We start from the raw sequence: 20,420 nt of genomic DNA, 5'->3' as shown, positions 1-20,420 counted from the left end.
GCAACCACCCGGTTGACCTCAACCGGACGTACGTGGATGAAGGGAGTTCCGGCACACCGGTGTCCTTCCGGCGTCCTCCTGGCGTCAAGGCTGCGAAGGCCAAGGGGAAGGCAACCGCGACCTCATCGTCGACCGCTGCAACCCAAGCTCCGGTCCCGGTAGAGCTCCTGACCCAGACGGCCACCGCGTTTGAGTCGTTAGCAACAACGTCGATGGCAAGGACGATGTTGCAGACGCACAGGGCCCTCAAGAAGTGTACCGACCCCGACGAAGCCGAATATCTCCGGGCGTTACTCGATAAGCTGCGTCGGAAGTTGGGAATTGGTCCGACTTAGTTTTTTTTATTAGTTCAATGATGTAACTTTTTTTATTAAAACTTCGTTGTTTGTTATTTAGACCGTTTTTTATTTACTCGTTACTTGTTATTTGAAAACAGTTAAATTAATTAAACAAAACAATAAAATGATGATGTGGCGCGCCATAGGGCGCACCTTAGGGCGCCCCACTGCAGGTGGGGAGGTAGGAGGATAAAACTGCTGACGTGGCGCGCCATAGGGCGCGCCTTAATGCTCTTAGCCGAATGGCGGACGGCGACGGACCCCGAGGAGAAGAGTTTTCTTCACGCAATGCTCGTGAGCATGCGTGACGATTTGAAGACCGGTGGGCACCGGGGGTTCCGGCGGATACGGAGGCGGCGGCGACGGTGACGGTGACGGTGGCGAGGGGGGCGACGGAGACGAGGAGTGAGGCGGAGGTCGTGTTTTTTTTAAATAATATATATATATTTTTTAAAATTAATGTATTTTTTATGTAAATTTTTTTTAAATTAATATATTTTTTATTGTACTTTTTTTTAATTTAAATAATATTATTGAATTTTCCCGTATCTGTGTCGTACATTTAATTCTGTATTTTATGTGATTGTCAACTATTTGTTGTATATAATTAGGGGTGATGTGGCTAGGCTATTGCTGGGCTATTTGCTTGTCCTGATGATGTGGCAGGATGATTTTTAGTGCTGATGATGTGGCAGGAGGAGTTTGTGGCTGAGCTATTGCTGGGCGAAAGCCACTCGAGATGCCTTGAAAACATGTGTGGGTTGATTAAATAATACCCCTTCTTCACTTTAGGAGTCCCAATTTATCATTTTTATGTGTCTTATTTTTGGAGTTTCAGATGAAAATCTTCATAATTGGTAATAGGTCTTATATTATCCTAACTTTTTTTCATGCACATTTTGTTATAAAACTAATACTCTGTATATGAAAGCAGAACCCACAATTCAATATCTTTTTTCACCAAATTTTCCTTTACATTTCTTAAAACTCGTACCGGACTCAAATGAAACTCCTAAAATAGGACGGAGGGAATAATCCCTTCCATCTACAAAATGTGTAATTATACATTTTTAATTGAATATATATTTAAATGTATAATTGTTAAAAACAAGAGAGAGATAGAATAAAAAAATAATTAAAATATTATTAGGGGTGAATGACTCATCCTAAAGTATTGGTTTAAAATTTTATATTTTTGACTTAGATTATTTTTGGTGGAGGTTGCAAAATGTTAAAATTTATCTAATTTTTCATTTATAAACTTAATATAATTTAGGTGGACGGCTCAATATGATAAAACTTGTTTATTTGTTTGTTCACAAATGAAGTAATTAGTAGTAATTGATAATCAACCACATGTCAAATAACGAATACAGAGTTTGAGAAAACATAGGTTAGTTAAATGTGGAGTAAATGTCAAAATTATTCATAAATATAGAGCCAGAATATGAATTTAGTCCAAAACATTCACTTTTTGAAACTCGGTTCCTAGACATTTGAAATCGTTGTCGAAGTGGTAATTAATTAACTTAATTAATATACTAATGCATAATTAATTAAACAAAAATAAATAAAATTTTTTAAAAATGCTAAGAAATTTCAAAATCGACTCTTTCTCTCTTTTTTTTCCATCTCTTCCATCTCTCATCCGTTCTTCCTAAATCGGACTATCTCTCTTCTTCTCTCCAACGCTCAACGCTGTCGCGTCTTTCTCTCTCCGCTCACTCCTCCACAACTCGCCGTCATCGTGTGTTTCTCCTCATTGTTGCTGTCCAAGATCAAAATCGTCGCCGTCCACCATTGTTGTCGCCATCAACCCCCATCCATTCGGTCCTCCTCATCTCTCTCTCTCAATTTTCTTTTTCGGTTGTCCGGCGATGTTATCTCTCTGCCGACACCGTCGCTGTTGCCGGAAGATGTTTTTGCTTCCGTTGTCTCTGCCTGCTCGTTGTCAGTCGAGCAGTATTGCTGCTCCATGACCTCATCACCGCTGCTCTTGCCTCGGTCCAGCCCATTGTCATCTTCTCTCCGTCTCCCAGCTCCACCATCAATGCCCTCTCTTCTCTCCCTCCTTCTCAGTCAATCTTACTCAAATTCATAACTTTCTCTAATCAATTTATGGAACCTTAACTGTCCGCCGCTGCTCAACAATTCAATCTCTCTCCCCTTAAAATTTCTACCGTGGTACTGCCTTACGTGTAGAGATGTTTGTGGTTGATTTTGGCGAGTCGAGGAAATGGAATTTGTGGGAGGTTTTGACTTTTCTCCAAATCCAAACCAATTTGAATTTTTGTCCTTCGAATTAGTCAGTGATCTCCTCGCCACGTTCCATAGTGATATTCATGTGTTTCCCCTTTTCGGGGCTTGCTGATCTTGAGGTGGCGGGTGCTCGAGCTGATTTAGGGGCCGATATAGGTGTCGCCGGCGGCGGCATAGATTTCTGGAACAGAGGCCTCTATTTTGAATTTTTTTGATTTTATTTTATTTTATTAAATGATTATGCATTATTAATACTAATTAAGTAAAAAAAAATTGTTAATTGGGTGCTGACCGTCAGAAATTAACGGTTCCGTGAAAAAAGAACTACTTCGACAACGATTTCAAATGTTTAGGAGTCGATTTTCAAAAAGTGAATGTTTTGGACTAAATTCTTATTATGACTGTATATTTAGAACCAATTTTGACCTTTACTCCTAAATGTATCACTTACCTTCCCCTGTTGTATAGATCTTGTATGCATTTGAATGCATTTGGGCAGATTATATTGCTTCCAGAGTGCTTAAAAACTGATTTAATTTGCTGTAAACAAGAAATACTAATACATAAATCAAATTTGATCAACTATATGAAATAATTGAAATTTTCAATAATTATGACTAAAGCAAAAATAAATGAAATATACTCGTGCAGTTCCAATATCAGACGCTGGCAACGCCAAAAATGTGTCAAAAACATTTGACGTTGGAATGAATTGAAATTTGCGTGGTGCATACATCAAATTGGACCAACTAACTGTATGAAATAATTGAAATTTTCAATAAATGACAAATACAAAAATAAATGAAATTTACTGATGCAGTTCTAGCAATAGACTTCGGCGACGCTAAAAACGTGTAAAAACGTTTTATGTCGAAATGACTTGAAATTCGCACGGTGCATATATCAAATTGGATCAACTATACAAAATAATTGAAATTTTCAATAATCATGACTAATGCAACCATAAATGAAATAAACCAATGCAGTTTTAGCAAGAGATATCGATCATGCCAAAAATATAAAAAAATATTTTGTGTCAGAATAACTTGAAATTTGCACACTGTTTACAATTCTATCTTTGCCAATCTTCTGTCACATATATGGAGGATGGGGGATGGACCTCTGCTCTGTTAAAAAAACAGAACATGCCTTCTTGTGCTTGAAACGCATCAAACAACAAATGAAACGCAAGATAGGAAAAGATGTGTGCTGCCTTTTAGAGCATCATTAACCCAGCGGGCCGGACTGCAGTTGGGTCCCGGCCTGCGTCCTGCGGTGTTGGAGGAGAGCAATTTCCGGCCTTGGCCGGTCCCGGTGACGCAGTCGCTGCCCCGGGCCGTGCCTGTGGCCCGTCCCGACATCGCGTTAATCGTGCCCGTGCCACACCGACAGCGTCCCGGCCCGGCGTTGGATGTATTCCGGGCCGAGCCGCAAGTCCCCAACATTTATTTATTTTATTTTATTTTTCATTTTATTGCCTATAAATACTTCATTTGTGCACCATTCTTCCACACTTTGCCCATTTCAATCCTCTTGTATTACAATATTTTCGGCTTCTATGGAGTGGTTTAACAGCGATGAACGCTAGATGAACTAGTTCGTCTAGCCAACAATTGGTACGTGCCGCCATCACCCAACCCGGATGCGACGCCTAGTCCGGGGGTGGCTACCAACATGGACTTAACATAGCCTGTTAGCACTGATGAGTACGAAATCAATGATATGGATCCCGCTGAAGGGAGGGGCAAGGGCATGGTTGCGGATGATGAGGGGCCGAAGAAGTATAGTCCGCAGGAGACATTGTGGCTGGCCAAGAACTTCGCCGACGTCTCCGAGGATCCTATCATCGGCAACCAGCAGAGCGGCAAAATGTTCTGGCAGCGGATTGCGGAGAAGTACAACGCTGGTCGTCCTAGAGGGTCGTTCGAGCGTAGCTACGTGGAGCTACGCAAGCATTGGAGTCGGGTCTAGAAGGAGATGAACAAGTGGAATGGCAAGTGGACCAACGTAATCCGGATGTGGCCGAGCGGGCACAGCGAGATGGACCTCGTGGAGAAGGCCAGGGCGGAGGTCTTCGCTGACAGGAAGAAGCATTTCAAGTACTTTGACGTTTGGAAGATTGTCGAGAAGAGCCCGAAGTACATCGGTGGTGCAGAACCGACGGAAAGTGGGGCGCAGAAGAGAACCAAAGTTTCCACCGCTGGAAACTACTCTTCGAGCGAAGGAGGTCCGGTGATCGACCTCTACGTGACAGACGACGACGTCTTCCACTCATCCCCTAGCACTCAAAGCCGTCCGATGAGTCTCTGGATAAGATCTCCGACTCTATGTCGGAGATGAGTATTACCTGGCGGATGAGCCAGCTGACGGAGTTGACATCGAGGGATACCTCGACAATGTCGGAGTTCGATCTCGAGTTGCACCATGAGATGATCGCCTACCTTCGCGCACAAATGAAGAAGAAGTAGTTTTTTTCTTTTTAAATTTTTTTTTATGACTTGTATTTTTATTTTCTAGGATTTTTAATTTTCTTTGTTTAGGATTTGTAATTTTTTTTTTCGACAGACAATGAATTTTCCCGGTTTGAATTGTTCAACGTATTCTATTTTACGAGTAAAATAGGTTGAAGTTGTGAATAGTGCAATTTAATAGTTGTGGCCCGGGATGGGGCTTGCAGGGTTAGAGTAGTTGTGGTCTGAAACTCAAATTTAGGGGAATGATGACGTGGAGGGGACTTAAACATGGTTAGTTAGTTTTGTAATCTGTCCAACTTATCAACATAATAGGAATAATAATTAGAGATTTAATACAATTAATCACTCCAAAAAAATAATAGTTAATTACAATTCTTCCAACAATTGCTCATGGTTTAAAAAAATGTGTCTCTCAATATTCTACTTTTTTATTGTATTCTTTATAGAACATATATAAAATAAGCCCATATTTCAACTTCACAAAAATGTTAATTTGAGCTTCGAACGGTCAATAAATATTTAACTTTTACGAAAAAGAATCAATATTCTTTTGGTTTTATTCTCCATTGTTACGTTAGAATGCTTCGAACAATAAAATGCAATTCGCTAATTTGATGGAGAAGAGTGGTGATTTTTTTTCCTATGTATTTTTCATTTTTTTGAGTAATAAAAGTAATAGTATTTAAAATAATTAATGGAATGTTATAATTTAAAACTTTCTGTACGAATGTGAAACATTGATGAAACTTTTTGTATGTATGATGTAATTGGAATTAAAGGTGTTAGTAGGAACTTGATGGATGTATAATTTTGAAACACTAGGTAAACTTTTTGTATGAAATACATAAACTTAATACTTTTTGTACTAAATTAAACAAAGATGAAACATTTTGTATGAAACATATAATTATCTCGTATTTGGAACCAAAAGATCATAGTTTTTTCGTTTATTAGATTCTTTAACTTAAAAGAATCAGGACCCGACCCGACCCGACTGGTATAAAACAAAACTGGGAAGCAATAGCTTATGCTGAAGCTCCCGATCTGGTGGTTAGACCATCCACAATGCCGCCCAGCCGACCGCCCAGCCGAGCGCCGGCGCTGGGCGATCTGCTTGGCGCTATTGCAGCGCCCGGATCGCCCAGCGCACCGCCTAGCGCGAAAATTATTTTTTTTTTCCGAAACACTATATATACGCGCTTTGCTCGTCATTTTCATTCGCACCACTTGTTTTAACGAGTACTCTCTCTATCTTAATTTCTGTACAAGAGCAACAACGCGAAATGAGTAACGCTGGTGGTGGTAGCGGAGGGGATGCTGATGAGTACGAACGTCGAATGGCCGAAGCGTTGGACGCCTATACGACCAACGCGATAGACCAATGGATGGAAGCGGCCTTGCAGCCGGCGATACCTCGACCTCCCCAGTGGTCCACCGTCGCAGTGTGATTGATCGGTATCACGTAGCTGCACATCAGCGCCTATACGAAGACTACTTTATCATGCACAACATGATTGTCGAAGATGAAGGTGGCGATCTGACCAATTGGGTCAACGACGATAATGAAGCCGGTCCAAGCCACGGCGTGGCCGCCCCCAACGTACGGAGTGGGGTACCTCACGATGAAGCCGGCCTCCTACAAGCACATGCCGACATGCGCCAAACGACGGCTCATATTCGACTCCAAAAGGATTTAATTGAAGAGTTATGGGCGCGGAGGATTGACCGCCGTTAGTTTTGCTTAATTATGTAATTTTTTTTAATTAATGTACTTTTTAAATTTTATTAATATTAGTGAATTTTCTTGTTTTTGTGTCGTAAATTTAATTCCGTATATTGTGTGATTGTTAATTATTTTATTTTGTATATATTTGTTAATAGTGATGTGGATAGTATGTGGCTAGGCTATGGCTGAGTTATTGCTGGGCTATTTGCTTGTTTTGATGATGTGACAGGAGGATTTTTAGTGCTGATGATGTGGCAGTAGCTAGGCTATGGCTGAGCTATTGCTGAGCTATTGTGGATGGTCTTAGGCCTACTTCTCTACAAGCGTACTTCTCTACAAGCTTCAGTTTATCTCCAATTTCCTCACCTCTAACTCTAACCTCTGTATTTCGAGTTCGTATATCTACTCAAAAGGTAAATACTACTCCAATCTTTAATTCGTACTTGTCTAATTTTATAATTCACGCACTTGCGCCGCGGAAATCTTGGTGTGGCTTTTGAAATATCGAACTACCTTTTGTTAGGGGGCATAGTTCAGTGACTTTGGATTTCATTGCTGTTTTTTCTTAAATCATTTTTGTGAGATGTGTCTCAGAGCTGCAGCTTTAACCTTTTTTATCAGGCCTCGCAATCGATTGTGTGATGAAATGTGATGTTTGTTTCCCAAATAGATTTTGTATTTTCTGGCTTTAGGAAATTGGGTTGTGGAAGAATGGGAAAGACAATAATAATAGAGTGCTAAGCAAAATTGGTGCTTTAAATTCTATGGTTAGTTCAGCTGTTTTGCTAAAATTGAGGTTTCAATTTGGTCCAAATGAGCAGGGCACTGGATGGCAGTCATTCCTTGTGGAAGTAGGCGGGTTGCGCTGTGGGGTGTTCAGCCTCAGTTTGTATTCGGATCCTCCGCTGTAACTAGAGCATCCGCACCTACTCATTGGTAGGTGTTTTCTTTGTTGTTTTTGGAAATCTTTAGGCAGGGGCGAAGGCAAGAATTAAAATCAAGAGGGGCAAAATTATGTATAAGCAAATAATTAAATAATTGAGTAGGGGCATTTAAGAAGGAATTCAAACAAATATACAAATTTGAAGAAATATTAGTATATATACAAATTTTTGAGGAGGGGCAAATGCCCCACCAAAGGCCCAAGTGGCTACGCCCCTGTCTTCAGGGTTAATGATTCCTGGGGCCATTCGGTGCTTGCTAATGGCTTTGTGCTTTCTTTTCCTTTTATAGCTAGTATTATAATATAGTATGTTTTAAGTGCAGTTCTTTTTTTGGCTCATCCCTGGGTAGTGTGTTGAGATTTAGGATTAGAATATTTTGTAGAATGTGAGACATTAGAGTCCTGCTGGATCTCCACTTCGAATGCACGACTAGTTACTTGCTAGGCCATAGTTATGCTGATTTGAAATTCCAAATAACTATTTGTTGCCATCTTACTAACATCTTTCTGTCTCCCTCACTTTAATGATCATGCTTCTACTTTCTACCCTATGTATATGTGCCTCATACATGTGCACCCCTGTCGCACTATTGAGACATGTGTGTTATGTCTCAGCCCTCTTTTGATAATCACGCTACTTCTCTTCCCTTTGTTACCTCGACGTGACACTGTGGTCCCATGGTCATGTATACTAGTATAATTTGTCTCTTTCTCTGTCGTTTAGCCACATCTCAAGGAGTCAATCTGTGAATATACCTGGAACATTCTAAGATCTCTTTTGGGTTGATTGCATGTTTTGAGGTTTTGTGGAGTTCTTCCTATCATTGTGGTACATCCATAAATGTGTGTTTAGTTCTTTTATCTTTTTTTTATTAGTTTTGTTCTTGCCGGGAGAGGGGGTCACTATTAATTTATCCTAACAAAATTCGTCCTCAGATTCTCTCTCATCGATCACCTCGTTGTCTATTGTGTGCAGTTCGTCCAAAAGAGCCGGATTTCTAAGTTCAACAATTTTATATCAGAAATCCTTGGGTGAACATTTTGGTTTAGCATCATACGCCAAACAATGCCAGAGAAGAGGTGCCCGCCTTGTTGTTCGAGCTGAACGAGTGAGTTGGCTACTGTTTTATGGTTTTGTAGTCTATTACAATTAGTTTTCTAATGCACGTTAATAGTATTTTGCTATCTGTTGGAGTTGACTAGTTGGCCCGAGGAGAACCTTAATTCCCCACATCTATCCACATGCTCAAATCTACCATCAATTACTAAAGTAAAATGAAAGAAAGTAAAGAAAGAAAACCACAGGAAACTACACATAAACCTCTAATTTTTTGCTGACATTGTTATGCCATGAAAAGATCAAGTAAACTGGCACAGCTATCCTACTTGCGAATTGCAACAATTTTTCTTTACCTTAAGGGCATCCGCAGTGGTGCGGATGTCCCGGAGGAATTCCCCACGAAATTCCCAAAAACACCTCCTGCCACGTCATAAGGACTTCCCACTGCACTGCCACGTCATACGGACTTCCCACTGCACAGTGGTGGAATTCCCCTGCGAAATTCCCGACGGAATTCCCACATAAAAAAAACCACAAATTCACAAATTAAACAATTTCCGGAAGTAAACAATTTACGTAATTAAAATTTCGACGAAAATACGGAAAAAATTTCATTAAAATAAGAAAAATACATTTCACAAAATAAAAAAAATACATTTCAATAATTAAAAACTACATCAACGATGACCCCTACGCTGCCACACTTCTTCCGCGCGGTATATATAGACATTACAAAAAAAATGAAATAAAGCGGAATTCCGTTGGGAGTCGACGCAATGGCGGACGTCCCCGCGGAATTCCGCTTAACGCCGCGGACCTGCGACGTCCTCAGCCCAATTCCGTATCCGTGGCGGGCACGCCTAATGGCGGACGTCCGCGACGGAATTCCGGGACGTCTGTGGGAATTCCGCGCGGAAGTCCGCCATTGCGGATGCTCTAAAAAAGAAAATGGGAACCATTCACATCTTGTCACGTATTTCCCATATATATATATATAACCTTTTCTATGCAGGATTACTACTCTGTCCTTGGCGTCTCAAAAAATGCAGACAAGTCTGAGATCAAAAGTTATTAGTGTTATCTTGACTCTTTCTTGTGGTTTACTGTTTACTTTTGCTTATCTAGCGAACTTGTTGCCCAAGCTCTGAGCAGAATATCTTGATTTTATGCTGAACTCAATTCAAGAATGGCTACCTGTATCTCTGCGTACCATTTAAACATGTCTTTCCTTCCACTGACCTTCAGATCCTGCACATCTTTTTGTTGGACCATGATATTTGTGTTTGAATAATGCATACTCTTGTCTAAATGAGTCTATCGATTCAACGACATATTTTAGTCTATATTTTTTGGTGACCATCAAATCTCTAATTCCTGCCATGTTATTTACTTCTCTCTTGACTTCTCATGTTTGGGAATCGACATAAATATGTTTAATTCAAACTCTCTATATCATCATTTGTCAATGTTTTAGCCTCCCATTTTATAAATGTTTTTGGTACATGTTCCCTTCATTATTTGCAATCCTCTCCATTTAGAATTATAAGCATGCGCTTTGTATCTGAATAATACTCCCTCCGTCCCTGAAAATTTGTCACCTATTTCCTTTTTCGTCCGTTCCTAAAAATTTGTCACCTTTCACTTTTACCATTTTTGGTAGTGGACCCTACATTCCACTAACTCATTCACACTCACATTTTATTATAAAACTAATATATAAAAGTAGGACCCACATGCCACCAACTTTTTCAACCCACTTTCTATTATATTTCTTAAAACCCGTGCCGGGTCAAATGGTGACGAATTTTGGGGGACGGAGGGAGTAATCATTAAGAGCTGAAGGCCCATTTAAGTTAATTTTACATCACAAATGCCTGTTTTAATTAGTCAATCTGTGTCCTCATATAATGCTATTGAACTAGTCATTTTTTTGCCTAAATTGCTGTAGTGATCTGATGTTAGTTTTTTCTTAAGCAGCATATAATATAATTTATATCTCATTTGTTTTACTTTCTTCTTCAGCATATCGAAAGCTTGCCCGTAACTATCATCCAGACGTGAACAAGTCATGACACATCTTTTGTTTTTATTGGCTTTTAAAAGCTTTTTTCATTTTCTCTATTTTGTTGGTTATAAGTTGGTTTGACTTTGTTTTTCAATGTTCATGTTCAAAATTTGCTTGTCTTTGGTTCTAAAGAAATAGCATGTCTTTTGCTATTGTCATTTTCTTTGACCTTTTCAAGGAATAAGCTCTGAAACTGATGTAGAAATGATTATGAAAGTGAAATACTAAATTTCTGGCATTGAATATTTAAGCTGACATTAAAAGCCATTAACATGTGATTGTGTTGCTAAAGGATGTTTGTTTTAAGGTAATGCTGCAAATAATACTATCGTAATCAACAGTAAAACAATCTTCATCTATTGAGATACATGCAAGGAAAGTTTCCTTGTGAGAACTCTGCTAGATTCTCATCAATGTGATTATTATGCCTTTCTTATGTTTGAGGTTTTTTATAAATTATAATGATGCGAAACTCTGCAAATTTAAAATGTTCATATTAAGATGTACATCTGAAACGCAGAGAAGCTGGTGCAGAAGAAAAGTTTAAGGAGATTAGTAATGCTTACGAGGTAGGAATCTATTCCTTGTAAAATATACACACTTTACGTATTTAACTTGAGCATTCAATATGCATCATTTTTCTAAATAATAAATTCTGTGACAGGTTTTATCAGATGATGAGAAACGTTCCATATATGACAAGTATGGTGAGGCCGGGCTTAAAGGTGCTGGCATGGGTATGGGGGTAAGTTATGCCGCCACTATTGGAATTCATTAGCCATTAAAATAGTGGAACAATAAATACGGTTTAGGCACAACACACCCTAGCTATTAGGCCAATTTTTAGATAGTCCATTTAACATATGCACTACAGTTCTCAATATTTTTTTATTGAAGTTATCAAATCATATATGCATAACAGTATTAGAAATAGATGAATGGTTATTCGTAAATTGTAAGAGTAAGCTATCAATATAATGGAAAGTACATATTGGAATTGTTAAAGGATGTTTATCTATAGTACATGTAACTATATATAGATTTTTTACTTTATAATTATAAAAGCATGAAAAGTAGACGTAGAGGGGCATAGTACATTAGCCACCTCCTATTGTTCTAGGTGAGGTGCAAATCACCCCTTATTGTTTGACATCGTTAGTTCGAGGGTGGTTATTTGCACCTAAAAGAAATCTCCTTCTTTATTGTTTTTACCCCAGTGAAAAGAAGAAATTCAGTGTAATATACTCGATCTAATATTCTAACTGATACGCGTATTTGTGTACCTTTGCACTAAAGAATGTAACCAAAATCAGAGGTTACTTAATGGTGGTTTGTTATTGTTGCAAGTATTCTAACATTTGTCTACTTTCAATGGCAGGATTTTAACTTCCCATTCGATATATTCGAGTCATTATTTCGAAGGCATGGGTGGGATGGGTGGTATGGGTATGGGAGGAAGGGTATCCCACAGTCGAGCCACCGAAGGTGAAGACCAGGTCTACAATTTGGTCCTCAACTTCAAAGATGCAGTGTTTGGCATCGAGAAGGAGATTGAAATATAACTCGTCTTGAGAGCTGCAGCACCTGTGATGGTTCGGGGGCGAAACCCGGGAACGAGTTCGACCAAGTGCAGCACGTGCGGAGGTCAAGGGCAAGTCGTAGCATCCACGAGGACACCACTAGGTGTCTTTCAACAGGTCATGACTTGTTCGACTTGTGGTGGAGAGGGAGAGATATCGACTCCCTGCAACACGTGTGGGGGTGAAGGCCGAGTAAGAAAGTCAAAGCGTATCAGCTTGAAAGTCCCAGCCGGGGTGGATTCTGGAAGCCGTTTGAGGGTGCGTAATGAGGGAAATGCCGGACGTAAAGGGGGTCCTCCCGGAGATCTTTTCGTCTCCATTGATGTCCTCCCCGACCCCGTCCTGAGAAGGGACGACACCAATATTCTTTATACATGCAAGGTTTCTTAAACAGATGCCATCTTAGGAACGACAACCAAGGTACCAACGGTTGATGGAATGGTCGACCTCAAAATTCCGCCAGGCACGCAACCAGGCACGACCTTAGTCATGGCAAAGAAAGGCGTGCCTCTTCTTAACAAGAGGAACATGAGGGGAGACCAGCTCGTCAAAGTGCAAGTCGAGATCCCGAAACGTTTGAGTGGTGACGAAAGGAAACTCACTGAACAACTGGCTAGCCTAAAGAAGGAGAAGGCTCCCAGCGTGAGGTAACTGTTTTTGCTCGAGTAATAGATGTTGTATTTGTAGGATTATAGCCATCTATAACCCACATTTCTACCTCAGAGAGTCTACATGAGAGCTAAAGGATGCTTGAAATTTTGGTGCATATGTTTTTGAACAAATAGCAGTCAACATATACATAATATATTTTGCATGTGAATTTGCATTGTGTTTTAAGCAATACCAAACTAGAAAACACCTTCAAAAGTTGCATTAGATACATATGCTGAGGATAATTCAACAAGTTTTCCAAAGAGATGTGATGATCAATGTAAAAGCCATCATCACCCACTTGATCCCATTTGCCCTCAATCCACTTGCTGCTGCACACACTAATTTGTTGTTATGGTATGAGCAAACAGAATGGTTCCTGCCAAGAACAAGATCGAATTCTAACTGAAATAATTGTGACATAGGTATGTTGATAAGATTTATATATATTGGCATGGAATGTTGTTTTTACCTGGAGGAGCAGAAGGAGACGACGTAATCGGAGGCCGAGCAGGTGAAGATGCTGCTGGGATCGTCGTAAGCATAGCTATACGCGGTGGGGCACGCTTTCTTGAAGATCTTCGAATACGACGTCGGTTGGCAGGTCACCGGATTCGCGTACAGCCCTTTGCAGCAGTACTCGTCTGTGCTAAACACGTCGCACGCGCTCCTGCACCCCACCACGCGTCCCCCTCCTCCCCGCACTGCCAGCTCCTTCGGGCAGTTCGGCCGGAGGTCCCCGTCACACCCGGCGGCACTGCAGTTGCCGCCGCTACCGTTGATAGGCGTCACCGTCATCGGCAGGTTGAACCCGTCCACCAGGCTGACGTCGTAGAAGTCTGGCGAGGCCAGGGTGAACTCTGCCAGAGATGCAGGCGTGTTGCCGGAGCCGCCACACTTGAAGCTGGTGCCGCAGCTGCCGGTCTCGCATGATCCGTTGCCGCTGCTGTCGAACTTGCAGCCGGTGCGGCCCCATATGCGGCCGGACCAGCTTACCGGGGCGGTGAATATGCGGGACTCCCCGGTTTTTAAGGTGAATCCGCCGCCGTTGAAATTTTCGCCGGGAAATACCGCCGGCCAGATCGTTTGGCGGCAGTAGTTGACGATGGTGAAAACTCTTGCGCCCTCAGAAGGTTTCGGCCCTGCAAATCATGCAAACTCATTACAAAAAATAAAATTATTATTTAATTCATAATAATATTGTTTTGGTAATTTTATTGCATTGAATCATATAATTGAAACGGTTAAAATGGCAAAATGAATATAGCGGATGTATAAACATAGTACATAATATTACTACCTGATATGAAAATAAATGAAACCAGAAGTAATGGAAAAAAGAGATTTTTGTCGAGTTCCATGATGTCTCTAAGTTCTGTTTCAACAATTATAGTAATTTGTGAAGATTAATGTGGACCATGATAGAACCATATATATACAAATATTTCGTTTATGAACTGTATGTAGATGTGAAAAAAATTATATATTTATATATATTAAAGGGAAGAATACGTGCGGTGAAAAGCAATGGCAGTAGAAGTTATGAAAAGATTTATTTGTGATAAAGGGGAGAAGCATTCTTATGCTAATTGTGTTGCGTCAAAGTTTAGTATATTCCATTCTTTCGACAATCCTATGACGTTTCCCTGTTCATCATTAAAACGGAAGGCAATGTTTCTTATAATTCTCTACTTATCTATAGTAAATTACACTGTCTTTAAATCATAGTATTACAAAAATAACCCCACATAAATAAAATCACCATCATTAACTCTATGGACATTGTTCTAAATTGATCTAACGTATCACCAACTTTGTATTCTGTTTGTTATTTTCCACCTTAACCCAAGTAAAATATCTTCAGCGAAAAACTTATTCTACGTTGTCAACCGTGAAATGTTTATGATATTTTAGGCTACTTTTTTTTAAGTTCGTGGCAAGTAAGATAAAAAGTAACGTACAAAATCACGTTAATTTAGTAGTGCCAAATAGGATTAAAAAATGCACATAAGTCAGTCGAATATGGTGATTGACCTGCCGTGTGAAATAGTAACAAATACTCCATTCACTTAAGAGCCTTGTTTTGCCATTTCTGTCCGTCCCAACTTAAGAGTCCTGTTTCACTTTTACCATAAATGGTATGTAAGCCCCACATTCCACCAACTTATTTTACTCACATTTTATTATAAAAGTAATATATATATATATATATATATATATATATATATATATATATATAGGGTAGTGTTAATCTCCTTTTCCTCTCTTAGATTTAAGTTTCTTCTTAATTGGAACCGTTAGATTTGAGGAATGGACGATCAGGATGAGAAGCTTACTAATGATCCCGTCGTTGCATTATTAAGGCCTTTTTATGCATTATATGGGTAAATTGGTAAATGCACAGTACCAAAACCGCCCAAAAGCGGAATGTGCGAATTATAAGAGGGATTTTGCTATTAGCTTCATCTACTCCCTCAATTCATCACTGTAAATTGTCTTCCCACATTCCCACCACTTTCTAAACCCTAGCCGCCACCAGAAGCAACCGGAAATCTACAGAGAGAGCGCGATTTTTGTACGTTTCACCGTCCAAACATTATTCCCGTAGTGCGCGACCATCTCTGTTTTCAAACTCAGCTTGGTCTCGATTTGCTGAAATCATAAATTCGTTTTACGTTTTTGTTAGGGTTCTGCCTATTATTGGGTGTGAAATTATTTTCTAGTTTGCCATGCTTTAGTTGCAGATTTTGTCGACGAAATCTTAGCGGTTTTTTATATTTGTTTCGTCTCGCAGATACATTATGATGAAGAGAGGCCGACCTTCAAGATCTCAACCAACGCTGCTGAAGGTGAGGGATCTATTTCATTTGCGTGTAGAATTTCTGGTATTGATGTACATCATTTAGTATTCCATGGTCCATTCGTCGGCGGTTTTTTGGTAAAAGGGTGGTAGGTGAATGTAATTTCTTGTGCATTAATTGATTGATTGGGTACATTATTAGTCACTGTTTACACATTATTCGCCAAGTATTATCCATTATTTGACTGCTTCTGTATACGGGTGATTGGGTGAATGAATATTCCTATGTGCATTATTTGATTGAATCTATACATTATTTAACTATTATTATTCATTATTTATCAATTTATAGGTATTATTTGACTGCTTATGCACATGGGTGAATGGGTGAATGCAATATTCCTGTGTGCTTTATTTTATTGAATGTGTACATTATTTAGCTAATAGTTTACATTATTTATCAAGTATTGGGTATTACGTGACCGCTTGTTTATATGGGTGAATAGGTGAATGTCATATTCCTTTGTGCATTATTTGATTGCATGTGTACATTATTTATCTATTTTTATACATTATTTATAAAGTATTATGCATTATTTGACTGCTTGTGTATATGAACCTAGTTGATGCAATGTAATATTCTGTTGTGCATTATCTGATTGCTTCTGTACATTATTTAGCAAGTATTATACATTATTTATCAAGTACTATACATTCAATTACTGCTTGTGTACATGAGTGAATGGTGCATTAGCTAATGTAAATGCAATATTGATAGTTTTCGTTATAATCATGTTCTGATGTTATATGTTGGATAGCAGTGAAGCAGCTTAGATTGGACATCGACGAAGTGGTCGATGATGTAATTCCAGATGGAATTGTCCAGAAATTATGGAAGAGATTAGCAGAGACCGGGACAAGTACAGCTCATGAAGAGCCTGAGCATAGGAAACCAGGGTGGTGGAAGGTCGACCATCTATACAGCCTCAGATATGGCCCCTGATAGGGAAGTGCTGAGCAAACTAAAATGCTGTATACAATCATAACAAAAACATATCAGGAAAAATTACATTACAGTACATATATTGTACATCACTGATTAAATAGATTACATTTTACAATATTATTTGTACATTACATTTATCGATTGATACTACCCCCTAGCCGATATGATAAATAAACCCCAGAGTAAGGACTGATACTCGTGGACTTAGTTACGGTTGCGTTGCTTAAACCATACTACACCCTATCCCCAGGGATTGCTAAACCCTTGGGGAATAATTGAAACGTGCCCCAAACAAGCAACCAGTGCCAATCGTAAACTATTCGTAAAATTTTATAACATAAACAAACAAAATGGTTCAGAAAACATTTACATTGCAGTTCACAAGTCGTCCATTATATAGTCAATAACATGCATTACCTAGTACAATTTGGTGCATTATGTGTATCGGCTTAAACTACCACCCTAGCGACGTTGATAACTAAACCATAGAAGAATGACTGATACTCGTGGACTGTAGTTACGGTTGCGTTGCTTAAACCATACTACACCCTAGCCCCAAGTTTTGCTAAACCCTTGGGGAATGATTGAAACGTGCACCAAACAAGCAACGAATGCCAATCTTAAACTATTCATGAAATTTATAACATAAACAAACAAAACGGTTCAAAAAACATATACATTGCAGTTCACAAATCGTCCATTATATAGTCAATAACATGCATTACCTAGTACAATTTGGTGCATTATGTGTTTCGGCTTAAACTACTACCCTAGCAACGCTGATAACTAAACCATACATGACGGACTGATACTCGTGGACTTTAGTTACGGTTGTGTTGCTTAAACCATACTACACCCTAGCCCCAAGGATTGCTAAACCCTTGGGAATGAGTGAAACGTGCACCAAACAAGCAACGAATGCCAATCTTAAACTATTCATGAAATTGTATAACAAAAACAAACAAAACGGATCAGAAAACATATACATTGCAGTTCACAAATCGTCCATTTTGTAGTCAATAACATGCATTACCTAGTACAATTTGATGCATTATGTGTATTGGTTTAAACTACCACCTTAGCGACGCTGATAACTAAACCATAGAGGAAGGGCTAATACTCGTGGACTTTAGTTACGGTTGTGTAGCTAAAACCATACTACACCCTAGCCCCAATAATTGTTAAACCCTTGGGGAATGATTGAAACGTGCCTCAAACAAGCAAACAGTGCCAATCTTAAACTACTCATGAAATTGAATAACATAAACAAACAAAAAGGCTCAGAAAACTTATACATTACGGTTCAAACATCGTGCATTATATAGTCAATAACATGCATTATCTAGTACAATTTGGTGCATTATGTGTATCTGCTTACTCTATGGTGCACTAAATAATTTAACTCAACAATATGGTTTCATTGCAACGTGGAATAGGGAGAGAGAAAGAGTTCGGCGATGGATTAGGGGGAGAAACACGTTTGGTGGGTGTGATTTTAGAAGATAACCGCCAAGATCTTCAAAGGAGAAAATCATGGAAGTTACCATAACAAATAATTTAGTAATTCCCTCTTTTATCCTTTTCGGTTTTTTATTGTATTTAATTTAATTGTAAAAGCCAATAATTTAGGCCTAGGATCTTGGAAATAAATGGTGGAGATTAAGAAGGAGATTGTATTAAATAGGTGAAAAGGATTTGAATACAATCCTATATATATATATATATATATATATATATATATAGGGTTGTGATCAATTGAGATTTTTTATTCTAATTGAGAATTGAGATGCATTATTAGCCACTCATTTTTATTAAATGAGTGGTCCAGAATTTGCCACATCAAAAATATTTTAAGATTAATTAATTAAAAAAGGTCAAAATGGTAATTTAGTAAAAAACTGTCGCTGCTTTAGCCCCTTCTCCAGCCCCAATTCCTAGGGTTTCTGCTAAAGGAAGATCACATAGATCTTTCTCTGGATCCAATTCATAGGATTTTCGGTAAGAGTAAATCTCACATAGTTCCTTCTCTGGCACCGTCGCCGGCGCACAAGGAGAAATCTGAGAGTCCGGCACCAGCTCCGGAGGTCTTCGACGGTGCAGCTGATTCATATTCGGACTGGATGGATCCGTCTACTGCAGCGGAGCTCAACCGAAATGAAGATTTTCTGAGCAGAAGTCCGTCGCTGGCTCCTGAGACTGAGGGTGCGGAAAATCTAGTAGCATCACCAGTGCCGTCTCCGGAAACGCATGGCATCAAATTGGTGCTGCTAATTCTCACTAATTGGGACAATAAAGGTCACTCGATCAGCCGATTACTTTTGAGTTTTTTTTATAAAGTATTTTAGATTAATTAATTCCTTTATGTAGAGTCAGTAAGCTATTTTTCTGCTGCAAGCTTTGAATAATTTGGATAATGTCTTGTGTATTGATTCACATAATTTCGATTATATCTCTCGTCATAATTTTGATTCACATAATTTCGATAATTTCGATTATAAGTGTTATTTTTTAGTTGTTGACAATTTAATACGAGTTGTTGACATTTGATATTATGGCTATTGATATGTGAATTATAAGTGTTATTTTTTAGTTGTTGACATTTTAATAGAGCTGTTGACATTTGATATTCTGGCTATTGATATGTGATTATAAGTGTTATTTTTTAGTTGTTGACATTTTAATAGAGTTGTTGACATTTGATATTCTGGCTATTGATATGTGAATTATAAGTGTTATTTTTTAGTTGTTGACATTTTAATAGAGTTGTTAACATTTTAGTGTGATTGTGTGTGTGTGTGTGTGTGTCCAAGAACTGATGTTTTACTATGGATTGAATTGAAATTGTTTTGCTTGGACAGGTTTAGGGGTAAAGAAGCTGATGCTTTGTAGCTTCTTCTAGCAAATAGCTTTTCTGTCTGAATTTGTAGATTATTGTGGCAGGTATTAATTCCAAATTTCCTCCCTTAAATAAATGAAAAATGAAATTTTGCTTGATGTTTGATGCTTGAATGCTACATTAATTAAGTCTCTCATGGCTTTGAATTAGTAGCATCTAATAAAATCTCACAGAAATTGGCTTTGAAGAATTTATGGATTGTCTCGGAGTCGTCGGGGAGCACGGGCATCTCGTAGGCGGCGGCGGCCGACGTTTGTGGAGATGAAAGGTAGGAACATTGGGCCTACTGTGATTACGTATACGACTTTGATCGAAGGGTGTGTTGTAGTGGAGAGGGTGGATGATGCATAAAGGTTGGTGGAGGAGATGAGAGGATATATGATTAAGCTGAATGTTGTAACCTATTCAACCTTGTTGTCGGGCCTGTGTGATGCAGAGAAGATGTCTGAGGCTCGGGCTTTGTTGAGGGAGATGGTGGAGTAGCACATTCCACCTAAGGATAACTCGATTTTCATGAAATTGATGCTTGACTAATGCAAGGTGGGTGATTTTGATGCTGCAGTTGATGTGTTACAGTTGATGATTAAGCTGAGTATAACGGAAGCAGGGCATTACGGTGTTC

General features: G+C 39.1%; 1 pseudogene; it reads left to right on the top strand.

The window, feature by feature from the left end:
* The first annotated feature begins 4,637 nt into the window (after positions 1–4,637).
* On the top strand, positions 4,638–16,899 carry LOC121754646 (annotated as a pseudogene).
* Positions 16,900–20,420: the final 3,521 nt, after the last annotated feature.

Source organism: Salvia splendens, chromosome 11 (assembly GCF_004379255.2).
Source record: "Salvia splendens isolate huo1 chromosome 11, SspV2, whole genome shotgun sequence".
NCBI classification, from domain to species: domain Eukaryota; kingdom Viridiplantae; phylum Streptophyta; class Magnoliopsida; order Lamiales; family Lamiaceae; genus Salvia; species Salvia splendens.
Note: the sequence above shows the minus strand (reverse complement) of the source record. Positions and strands in the feature narration are given on the sequence as shown.